At 42.3% G+C, this 11,820-nt stretch overlaps 1 long non-coding RNA gene across 1 annotated transcript; it reads left to right on the forward strand.

The window, feature by feature from the left end:
- The first annotated feature begins 2,399 nt into the window (after nucleotides 1–2,399).
- LOC141373490 (uncharacterized) lies at nucleotides 2,400–8,481 on the forward strand. Its single transcript, XR_012379551.1, has 3 exons — nucleotides 2,400–2,468; nucleotides 6,943–7,071; nucleotides 8,322–8,481. It is a non-coding gene; the product is annotated as an uncharacterized lncRNA (long non-coding RNA).
- The last annotated feature ends 3,339 nt before the right edge of the window (nucleotides 8,482–11,820 follow it).

An 11,820-nucleotide genomic window follows, 5' to 3' on the forward strand; every position in this document is an offset into this window, starting at 1 on the left:
GGAGGAGTGGGAGAGGGAGAAGCAGGCTTCCCGCCGAGCAGGGAGCCCTATGTGGGGCTCGATCCCAGGACCCTGGGACCATGACCTGAGCCGAAGGCAGACGCTTAATGACTGAGCCACCCAGCTGCCCCTGAAATACCTTTTTAAATTCCCCTTTTGAGGAACGCTTTTCTTAAGACATCAGAATCTCTTACGTCTCATTCTTTTTTTGCTTTAGAAATTTTTAAACATATTATTTCAAAATAGTTTTAGACTCACAAGAAGGTGCAGAAATAGTATGGTGCGTATGTTCCTCTGTACCTGTCCCCCATTGTCCCCCAGTGATAATACCTTATATAACCAGAGTCTGTCATCCCAGCCAGGAAACTGACGTTAATACAGTGCTAGTAACCAAACAACATCTCTTACTTATTCTTATTTATTTATACTCCCTTTATAGAGGCTCTCCATTCATCTCTAAAATATAGTTTTTATTTTAATGAAACGTACCCTGCATAAAAATATGATCAGAACCATTGCGAGCCCAGTATAGTGTCGTGCACGTAGTAAATTGCGTGCAATTTGAGGTTGAAGTCCTGCCCCTAAATGTTGAATTGTGGCTCACTTGCTGTGTGATTATAGGCAAGGAACACCGTATCTCTGAGCCTGGGTTTTATCACCTATAAAATGAAGCTAATAACATCCACTTGGTAGAGGTGCTGCGTGGGTTAGACACCAAAGTGTATGAAGTTGGTGCTTCAAAGTCACAGGTGCTCTGTCCCTGGTCAGTGTCCCAGGTCGGGTGACCCGGGAAGACGGAGATGGAGGTCTGAGGGCGGGAAGTTTATAGGGAATGCTCAAGGGGTGACACCGATAAGCTAGCTGGGACACAAGGGGGGACAGAGAAGTTGAACTACCATGAGGGCAACACGAGGCACCGGATGATCCTACAGAGAGCCGGGGTGGCCAGGCCTGTGCACCCCTGCGCGGACCAGACACCGCAGGTGGCTGCTCTTAGGGAGTGGGCAACCTTGGGCTGTTGGCTTCAGCCGAGGGCAAGGCCCGGGGACAGGCCCAGCTGTGAGCCTTCAGCAGCTAACAGTCACCTAGCAGTGAGCCTCGGCCCTGCTGGGGAGCCTGGGCAGTGCCTCACAGCATCTACTCTTCTGTTACTATGGCTCTGAGGAAGGGGACGTCAGATGGGGAGACAGTCATAGGTTTTTCACCGCTGTTAGCCACATTAGACCCAGGCATATATGAATGGCTTGATAACTCCAGAGAAAAGCTGTTTCCTTTTCTGTGTTAGGCCAGTGAAGGGGATCTCTTTACGTTTTCAGGAACAGCTAAATTTGTCCTGTTTAGAGGCAGCCGCAATTACATCTGAGATCTGGGTTCCTTCCTGGAAACTTACCAGGCAATGGTCCTCTTAAATCAGAGTCTGTGGTGAACTCATCTAACGGATAGCTGGACATGCATGGTCTGGGAGTTAGAGGAGGCGGGGGCTCAGATCTTTTCCTGGCTCCACGACCCCAGAGAAGTGGCCAAACCACCTGAAGGCACAGTTTTCTCTGCAGTTAAGTGGGTTGATCCCACACTACCTGTCACAGGCTTGTTTTATAGGTTGGATGAGCTGATGCCCGCAAAGAGTTGGCTCACCCCAAGGGCTTAACACGTGGTGGCCATAATCATCACGACCAGGGGAGCGATGTAATATGTCACCAAATCAAGATACCTCAATAGTAAAGGGGGGCATAAAAATAAGTTGAATGATAACTTTCTGAAAAATTTACTTACTGACCAACAGATTGGTTTCTTACATTGGTAGACCTATAGAATGGTTCTGTTCAGGGACTCTTCAAATATAAAATTCTTTTGACGAAATGAAAGAACATCTATCTGTGTATATTAAAGCAAATTGGAAAATTTTCTCTATATTGATCTGAACATTAAAAAAATTTTCAGCAGATTAATTATTCTTGTTGTATATTTATGTACTTTAGTCCATTTCTTAGCTTATCTGTCATGGTATTTTCTTACAGAATGTATTTTTAAAGGCTTTATTTATTTATTTGAGAGCTCCCTCGAGTGGGGGGAGGGGCAGAAAGAGAGGGACAGAGAATCTCAAGCAGACTCTGCACTGAGCACAAGCCCGACGTGGGGCTTGATCCCACAACCCTGAGATCATGACCTGAGCTGAAATCAAGAGTCGGATGCTCAATGGACTGAACCACCCAGGCATCCCTGAAGAATGTATTTTTAAAATAGTTCTATTATTTTTAACTTTTTCTACAAAATTGTCTGCATTTGGGGCTTAAAAAATTTGAAATTGCTGATACTTACATTGACTTCTCTATAGATCATAATATATTAATTGAGAAAACACTCTCTTTACAGGGGCAAGAGCAATCCTGCTAAACAAAGGCTATTCTCAATTCTAATTTTTTTAAATATTGAGAAGAATAAATAACTTGGTCCAAATATTTGCTCAGGTAATTTTAGCCTTCATTCGGAGTTCCTTTTTTTGACAAATATTTTTACAATACAACCTGTTGAATAAATTGTCTCTATGTATGATTCTTTTGAATGGTTCACCAAATTTAGATGATTCAAAATTGTAGGCCTTCTCAATTACATTCTATTCTGGGACAGAATTTAAATTTATCCAAATAAAAATAGGAGCTCCATCAAAATATTCTTCTCATAGGTTGAGATCATCTAGGGCACAATTATAGAATTTCAAAATACTTCATTAGAGCACTCATTGTGCCCTACCCCCCACTTTTGCGGGATATATTTCAGTGTCTTCCTGTTTGCAGAACTGGCTTCATGGGCTTGTGACTTGTCCAACGCACAGAACCCAGTGCTTAGAAGGGCTCTACACCTGGCTGACGGTTCTGCTGTTGCCGTCCTAAAATTCTTAGTTTTTTAACAAGCATTTTCATTTTGCGCTAGGCCCCGCAAATTATGTAGCTTGTCCTGTTTGTTTGTCTTGGTTTTCAATAATTGCAATTTTCCAAAACCTTCGAGCTCAAAAGCTGAATTAAAAAAAAAAAAGAAAGAAAGAAACTCCATTTACTCAATACTTTGAAGACTTCCAAATGATTTTGAACAAAATGCAACCCAAAGTTGTAAGACACTTAGGATGATTTTAAGAAAATCGTTTATCGTAAAGACTCAGATATTCTGAGTCATTTGGTAGGCAAAAAGAATTTTGTGATCCAGTTGCTTTGTGTGTGTGTGTTTTGTGTAAAGTTTGACAACTTACTTCCATTTCCCCTGGGAGACCCCCACAGCTTGTTTGGACAAAAGTACTAATTATATATGTTCCACTACTCAGTTCAAGTACATTTTTGCTCCACAGGTTCTTATATTAGTAAGAATACTGTTTCTACCAGGATTCTCTAGCCATCAAAATATACCACCTCAAAAACAAAGTTTCCCTCCAGTGATGAACTTTAAAAAAAAATTTTTTTTTAAAGATTTTATTTATTTACTTGAGAGAGAGAGAGAGCCCAAGCAGGGGGAGCGGCAGGCAGAGCGAGAGGGGGAAGCAGACTCCCTGCTGAGCAGGGAGCCCGATGCGGGGCTTGATCCCAGGACTCCAGGATCATGACCTGAGCCGAAGGCGTCAGACGCCCCCAATGATGAACTTTTAAACTGGATTTATAGTAGCCATCAGAATGTCAGATTTTTCACCTTGGACAGAATGAACTTACCAAAGGTTTAATTTTATTCCCTGAATTAGGTTTTTTTTTTTTTTAAATGAACCATTAATAGAATTAACAGATTTTCTCATTTGAAGTATCTGACGACCCTGATAGAGAGCTTGAGTCATTTCACTGTTTACGTAGTACTACTTCGGCTAAAGGCGACTCATTAGCAGCTAATACTTCATTGTTCAGTCGGGCACAAGAAACACCGGGATTGGAAGTGAGGGAAAATAGTTTAGAAGAATGGTCACTGTGTCCATATAAAAGCTCAGCTGCGCAGGGTGTAGGAAAACACAGCTGTGCTGCTGCTTGTGTGAGACTGTGGTCTTTGTGCACGGTCTACGTATGCAACGCACTTTTGAAGTAAAAGCTGATGTTTCTTCAGCAAAATTATGTTTGCTGGTTTTCATGATGATATCCCCACAGTAGAATCAAGAGGTATTTTATGCAAGTTATTCATTTATCTACAACTTTAATATTTTAATTTTCCCCTAAGCACATGCTTTGATATTTCCAAGCTGATTGCTGCCCCAAGAGTTTATTGCAAAAGAAAAAGATGTTACGCAACAGCGTAATAAATAATAGTTGTAGATACACAGTACAGTAAGCGACAAAACTACTGTAAGCAAGAGTATTCACACGACAGTCTACACTCTGTGCCGGAGCTGCTCAGCCTCCATTTCCTGCCTGTGTCTTCTTTACACCTACCCTGGGCTTTCCCACATTTCCCGCTGCCCCTGCGGCCCACAGCAGGGACTACTGGGGGGTGGCGGACTGCAGGATGGCTCACCACCCCCCGAGTCCCTAGGGACTGGTGGCTGGCCACACTGCGTTTTATCATGCTGTCCTCCAAAGGCGGTGTCAGGGGCACCTTATCAGGAAATGATTAGGGAAAGAGAAAAGGGTGTTGCTGGTCATCTTTCCGAGTTTACCAGGAGAAAAAGTGAGATCTCAGTGTATTGCCCTTGTGTCTCAACACTAATGTTCAGGACTGGTAGAGGCTGAGAATGCCAAGTGCAGGACTCAGCCCATCCAGTGTGTTTGATTCCAGTATTATTAATAATGTGGTTTTTTAAAAAGATTTTATTTATTTATTTGAGAGAGAGAGAATGAGAGAGAGAGGGAGAGAGAGCACAAGGGGGGGGGGGTAAGAGAGAGAAGCAGACTCCCTGCTAAGCAGGGAGCCTGATGTGGGACTGGATCCCGGGACTCCAGGATCATGACCTGAGCCGAAGGCAGTTGTTTAACCAACTGAGCTACGCAGGTGCACTTAATAACGTGTTTTAAAATGAAGCATCTGATATATGTTAAACTGCCTGGCACTGTCCTAGAAAAACCTGGACAGATAGCTACCCTGCTCACCATCGATTGCTTTGGTTGTCCTATGACTTCCTGATGAAACATAATATTGCACTCATTTTATCAACTTCTACATCTCATTTCATTTAAGTGTGAAGGAAAGAGCGAAGTTGGTAGACACTAGAACAGGACAGTGTAAAGCTACAAGATGAATGGCAACTCAGGGGTCCCATTTGGATATCATGACTTACCTCTCCTGGAAGCCAAATCCCAGAGACAATTTCTGATCATTTTCTTACTGGTCCGGAGCTATTTTTAGCTAAAGCAGGCTGAATTCTTGAGGAGAAGGCTAGGTAATTTATCTTACTCTGGCTTCATAAGCCCGGGGCCTATGTAAGTTTGGTTGGGTCTGTAACTCTGAAATCCCCTCTTAACTGTGCCCCAAGTGAAGTGTCAGGAAATCACTACCTTTTTTGGGGCGTGGGGATGGGGGCGGTGTTAGAAGTCCAACACTGTATTGGAGACCAGCTATACACAAGTTGTGTAAACTTTATTGTCTGAGGGCTTCATCACCTGTAAAATGGCCCTCGCAGCATGGGCTGCCAACACATCTGGGTCAGAACAGCTGGGAACAATTTTCAGTTGGAAAAATAACTTATGTGGAAAAGGGGCATAAACTTTCATCATATACTGGCTGGTTGTAAACTAAGGCCATGTCAGGGAGAAATTCTAAAGACTTGTTTTTCTATTTGGTTATAGTCAGATATTTCTGGGGCACACAAGGTGCACATTTCCCAGGCGACAGGTCATTATAATAAAACGAACTGGGTCACCTTATTACCTCTCTTGAGTCCTTCACTAGTGGATTTTGGGAAACAGATGCTAAATGTTTAACAAAATCCATATACAGCTTTGTTAGGGCTTTTCCATAGTAACCTGATCTACACAAGGTGCCGGTAGAAAAAGCATATCAAAGTAAACAAGTATGACCTAACACGGATTAAAATTGTATTTTTTTGAAAGATTTATTTATTTATTTTAGAGAGGGAGAGAGAGAGAGAGAGTGTGTGTGCACGCACGGTGGGGAGGGATGAGAGAATCCCAAGCAGACTCTGTGCTGAGCGTGGAGCCCGAGGGGGAGCTTGATCTCAGGATGCTGAGATCATGACCTGAGTCGAAACCGAGAGCTGGACGCTTAACTGACTACGCCACCCAAGTGCCCCCAAATTGTATTTTTTTTAATGTCAAATAATGGCACATGAACGTAGGTGACCAGATGACTGATACTGGGGATGTTCGGAGAGGAGAAACAGCAGAGAGGGTCCTATTCAGGAGCAGAGTAAAACTATATTTTAAATTTGGAATTGCTTATAGTTTTAATCATAAGATATCCTGCTCTTTATCTGGTCTAGAAAGCAAAAAGCATGAGTGGACTTCAATCCACAGAGTGTTGAAGAAATAGAACTACACCTGATACTTGTAAACTCTCCCTGGACTTGTATGTTGTCAACGTAGAAAGTCATTCTGTTTGCCCAAAAGACAGGATAGTTTTTTACAATTTCATTTGACTTGTTATTCAACTATTACTTAAATATTTTGTGATTTCTTTTTTTTTTAAAGATTTTATTTATTTATTCATGAGAGACAGAGAGAGAGAGAGGCAGAGGGAGAAGCAGGCTCCCAAGGAGCAGGGAGCCTGATGCGGGACTCAATCCCAGCACCCTGGGATCCTGACCTGAGCCGAAGGCAGATGCTTAACCATCTGAGCCACCCAGGTGCCCATATTTTGTGATTTCTAATTCCAGAATTTTGTTATTGTAGTGAAACACAACATTGCCCATTTTAATCATTTTCAAGTGTACAATACGGGTAGCATGAAGTTCATATACAATTTTGTGTAACCATCTCGACTATCTGTTTCCAGAACTTATTTTTTTCTTTTTTATTTCTTAAGCTTTACCAAGATAGGATGCTTAAGCATTAAGAGGGGAAAATACATGACTTTGCTTTAAAGTGAGATCAAGAGGCAATTGTTTGCTGTCTTCCTGCCTGGGAAAGTAGACTGTTCCTGAGACAGCTCCTGGTAAGTATGTTTGTGTCTGTCAGCATGTTGTGCTTAACCCTGTTTTGAACTCTGCTTTTATTCTAGGAGGGTTGTAAACTAGGGAAAAGCTACAGAAATCTGTAAGTGCTTTAAAAAGAAATTCCAGACCTATATGGCTGGCATGGGAGCTGAGGGGAACTTTATTATGTTCTTATTTGGAAGAAAGGAAAGCCATTCAAGCCCCATAATGGTTAGATGTGACAGTGCATGTCAGCTACGTAGGGGCACAGAGAGGAGTTAAGTTGCTGAACTTCTGCAATTTAAATTGTGTGTGGGTGTTATTTAAAATGGTGATGCTTATAAATGAAATCTCAGAATATGTTTACATTAAAGGAAATCAATAGATAAAAGTAACTTCAGATTTTCAGTCTCCCCGAAGCTCATGATCTTCAGATCTAGCCACTCTCCTGCTTACAGGACATTTATCTCTCCTGAATGTCCCATATTAATGTCCACACAGACTCCCTTGTCGGCTCTAGCCCACCTTCAGGCAGGAGCAAGGCTCTGTTGAAGTCCTATTTGAAATATTTATGGTCTCTTCTGGAACCTGTCTCTTCTTTTTGGAAATCACGGTTGCAAAAGACTCAGAAATGAAAGGTTTAATTGTAAATGTCCCTTAAAGAGAAATAAGGAAGTGGAACTATCAATTTAACGATTTATTCCATGGGTCAAATAGAGATATCCATCATGATATTTATACATGATGGAAATATGGCAAGATATTGCATCTGTTAAATCACTATGGTTACTATGTAGGTGTTGGTTTTATTATTCTCTGTACTTTTCTGGGCCTACTATGACAAAAATAAATAAATGCAATTTCTGGAGTTGACAAAGCAGGAGAGATCATCTTTCTGTCATAGGCAAAGGATATTTCAACATTCCGTTAATTTGGAATTGACTGGCCTTCCTAGAATAAAGTTGCTCCCAAACTCCCAAGCAGTCTTATCCACACATCTTTTGACACAGATTGAATTGTGGCACCCAGCCCACAGGCTCATCTCATGACACTGGTGCAAGGGTACTACAGCCCTTTCACTGCAGTGAAAGAACACTTTCAATAAGTACTAAAGATTGGCCCACGTTGGCCGGTTTGGAAACTGTGATGAGTAAATTCAGAAAATAAATTGCTCTGATTCTTTCGAGCTTTTGGGCTTTGAACAAAATAATGAATAACCCTTAGTAATTAAATGCCTTGTTTGTTTTTGGTTCTTTTGAATGCAATCGAGGAAAGAAATGGAAAGGAAAGAAGCGCTCAGGAGGCCCCCCGAAAGCACTTTGGCACTCACCAAAGCAGCCAGAGGATGAATAACACAGTGGGGGTATATGGCTAAGTAGGTCCTATTTTTGTGTTGTTCAATAACACTAGGAAACATGCTTTAGTTCAAAGCTTTATTTCTCTTCGAGTGTCTCCAATCAGCATCACATAGCTTTTGGTAATGCGAGAGTGATTTCAATGTACCAAGTGTCTTTGAGTAGTTGTCTAAGGGAATAAAGCAAAGGAAAGAAGAGAGCAGACAGAGGGCATTTGGCCACAAAGACTGAGAATTTCATTGGTTTGTGGGAGAATTCCTTGGCTAGTACCTCTGGGAAATGGGGCGGTTTATAGCCTAGGTTCCCAGGCGTACATGTTCTTAACAACAAAGAGGTCTTTGCAATGCTGTCTTGGTGAGGATGCTTTTGGCTGCAAGTAACCACAGACTCAGCGTGAGGATAGCTTAAGCCCTGAGGCGATTCACGCTCTTGCATAACAAGCCCTAAAGTAGGCACACTCCACCCAACGCACAGGCACCGCTGGCTCCACTCCTTGGCGGCTTTCTGGATTTCTCCGCTTCTCTGTGTTGGCTGCATCCAGCAGCCGTCCTGAGCATCACGTCCATTCACAGCAGTGTCTTGTGGTTTGTTTAGCCCCCTCCTTGGGGCCTTGATGAGGGCATCCCAGAAACAGACTCTTCTCAGTGAAGAGCTGCTAAACGCAATGCCCCTGAGGACAGTTGAGGCTGAAAAGTCTGAGAGGTGCTATAAAAGTAAGAAAGGCATGTGTCATTGTGAACAGGACACCTCCAGTTCGTAGGAGGACACATCCACCTGCAGGCACTGTTTCCTGACTTCTGAGATAAGACAGCCAGCAAATGGAGTGAACACAACACTGTGCTCCATAGTTGACTGTCGGCATAATGCCTCGAGGACAAAATGTCTTCTCAAAAGTGGCCGTAAATGAAAGAGGCTACTCTAGGTAGAGATGTACATTTTCCGTGTTAACACAATAACAGCGCCTTGTAGTTGTGTAATAGAAGCACCATGAGGGCCTGGATTCTGTGTTATTTACTACTAGGCCAGCAGTGCCTAAACCAATAAATAGCACATAGCAGGTTCTCAAGTATTTGCTGAAAGAATAAGTAATGGTAGCGGCATTTAAATTTGCTAATTAAGAGGCACCAGGAAAAGAAGTGGGAGGGAGAGAAAGACCTGGGTTTGAATGCCAGCCCTGTGGAATCCTTCCTGCTTTTTAGTTTCTTTTTCTGTAAAGTGGGGGCTAATAGAAAATTGCTTTGTCACACTGTGGTAAAGATATAATGAATCAATACATGTAAAGTGCTTGGAAACGTAGTTCTCAGAAAGTGCTATTTATTATCATCACTATTACTACTAAGTTCTGAATTTTTCAGTTGCCTTATTAGTAAAATGGGGATAATAAAAAGGCATCCCATTTTGAGGATTTAATAAGACAGTGTCTGTTCCTTCCTCATGGTGTCAGGTATGGTGTTAGGAGCTTGGCCAGAGTCACTATAATTCTATATCTATTCTCGGTGCTTTTTATTTTACAGTTATTTTTTAAGATTTTATTTATCTATTTGAGAGAGAGAGAGCATGTGAGTGGAGGAGAAGCAGAGGGAGAGGGAGAGAGAATCTGAAGCAGACTTCATGCTGAGCATGGAGCCCGATGTGGGGCGCAGTCTCATGATGGCGAGATCATGACCTGAGCCAAAACCAAGAGTCAGATGCTAAACTGACTGAGCCACTGAGGCACCCCTAAAGTTATTTTAACCCCATTTTGTATTTGGTCTCCCCAACAAACTACTGAGAAAAGGTCAAGTATTATTCCCTTTTATAGGTTGAGCAACTGAGGTACCGAGCAATTAAATATGCCTCTAAAGACTTAGTAGGCACATGGTAGAGTCCAAAGTCAACACAGCAGCTGTCTGATGCTTTCTGTGCATATCTTCCACATTTTAAATGTCTAAGCAGACTTTTCAGAGCTAGAGAGTGACTTTATTGAGCAAATGTGTAAGGTGAAACATTTCTAAGTGGGAGAGTACAGGGGAAAGAGGGAGGAAGTAACCAGAACAGGGAATGACATTTTTAAGAAGATTTATTAATTTTATTTGAGAGAGAGAGAGAAAGCATGAGGGAGTGCACAAGTGGGAGGGGCAGACGAAGAGGGAGAGAGAATCTCAAGCAGATTCACACTGAGTGCAGAGCCAGATGTGGGGCTTGATCTCATGACCCTGAGATCATGTCCTAAGCTGAAACCAAGAGTCAGTAGCTTAACCAACTGTGCCACCCAAGCACTCCGGGAAATGACATGTGGGTCATGTTTAGCCCCCTCCTTGGGGTTGAAAGAGGTGCTCATAAGGGGGTGTGGCTAGAGTGATCCATGTGGTAGTGGGTGAGAGTTGGGGACATCAGTATGAACTCAAGTGTAGCTCATTATAGGCACACGTGGTTACATGTACAGGTTAGTATACTGCATGCATACTGCGTACATTTCCTTGCTTTGTCCACTGAGAGGGCCTGGAAGCAGCATCTCAGTAATAACAAGCACACCCAGCACCCAGATTTTGGTTTCTAGAAACTTTCTCCAGTAGAAAGAACCAGGGCTCCTGAGAGCAATGGCTGACTCTAGGGCTGGGCTGGAGGAGGATCCTGTAGAGCCAGAAAGTAAGGGAGTGCTAAAACCAACCAACCAACCAACCAACCAACAAAGATGAGGGGTGTGTCAAAGGGACACAGTAACCCAACTGAAAAGGCTCTCAGTGACCAAAGCTGTAACAATATGAGCAATGAAACAAATAACCTAGTATCAGGTTATAACCTGAAGTGTAAATAAATATCTATGAGTCCATACTAATATGAAAAAAATGATTGAATAAATAAATAAAGGAGGGAAAAGAGGCAAATCTCCCCTGCAGAAGAATTCAAGATAATTTATGTAGATACTCCCTTCTCAAGGAGATGGAACATAACTCCTTACCCCTTAAGTGTGGAGTACATATGATGACTTCGTTCCAAAGAGTCCAGATGGAATATGGGAAGAAGAGAGTAAGCTTACAGTGCAGATACATGACAAATACAACCTCAGCCAGGTGATCAAAGTTCGTATCAGCAGAGATAAGTCATCTTGATAGTACACACCCCTGATATAATGCCATGAAAATGGTACTTTATCTCTTTCTACAGTCTTGCCTCCAAAAACCATAACCCCAGTCTAACCATGAGAAAAACATCAGACTAACACAAACTAAAGGACATTCTATGAAATACCAGACCAGTATTTCTCAAAACTGTTGAGGTCATCAAAAACAGGGTAAGTCTGAGAAATTGTCACAGCTCTGAGGAGCCTAAGAAGACATGACAACTAAATGTAACATGGTATCCTGGATTGCGTTCTGGAATGGAAAATGGACATTAGGCAAAAACTAAGGATATCTGAATAAACTATGAGCC

Source organism: Callorhinus ursinus, unplaced genomic scaffold (genome assembly GCF_003265705.2).
Source record: "Callorhinus ursinus isolate GAN/ISIS: 27379988/994484 unplaced genomic scaffold, GSC_fseal_2.0 scaffold10, whole genome shotgun sequence".
Lineage (NCBI taxonomy): Eukaryota > Metazoa > Chordata > Mammalia > Carnivora > Otariidae > Callorhinus > Callorhinus ursinus.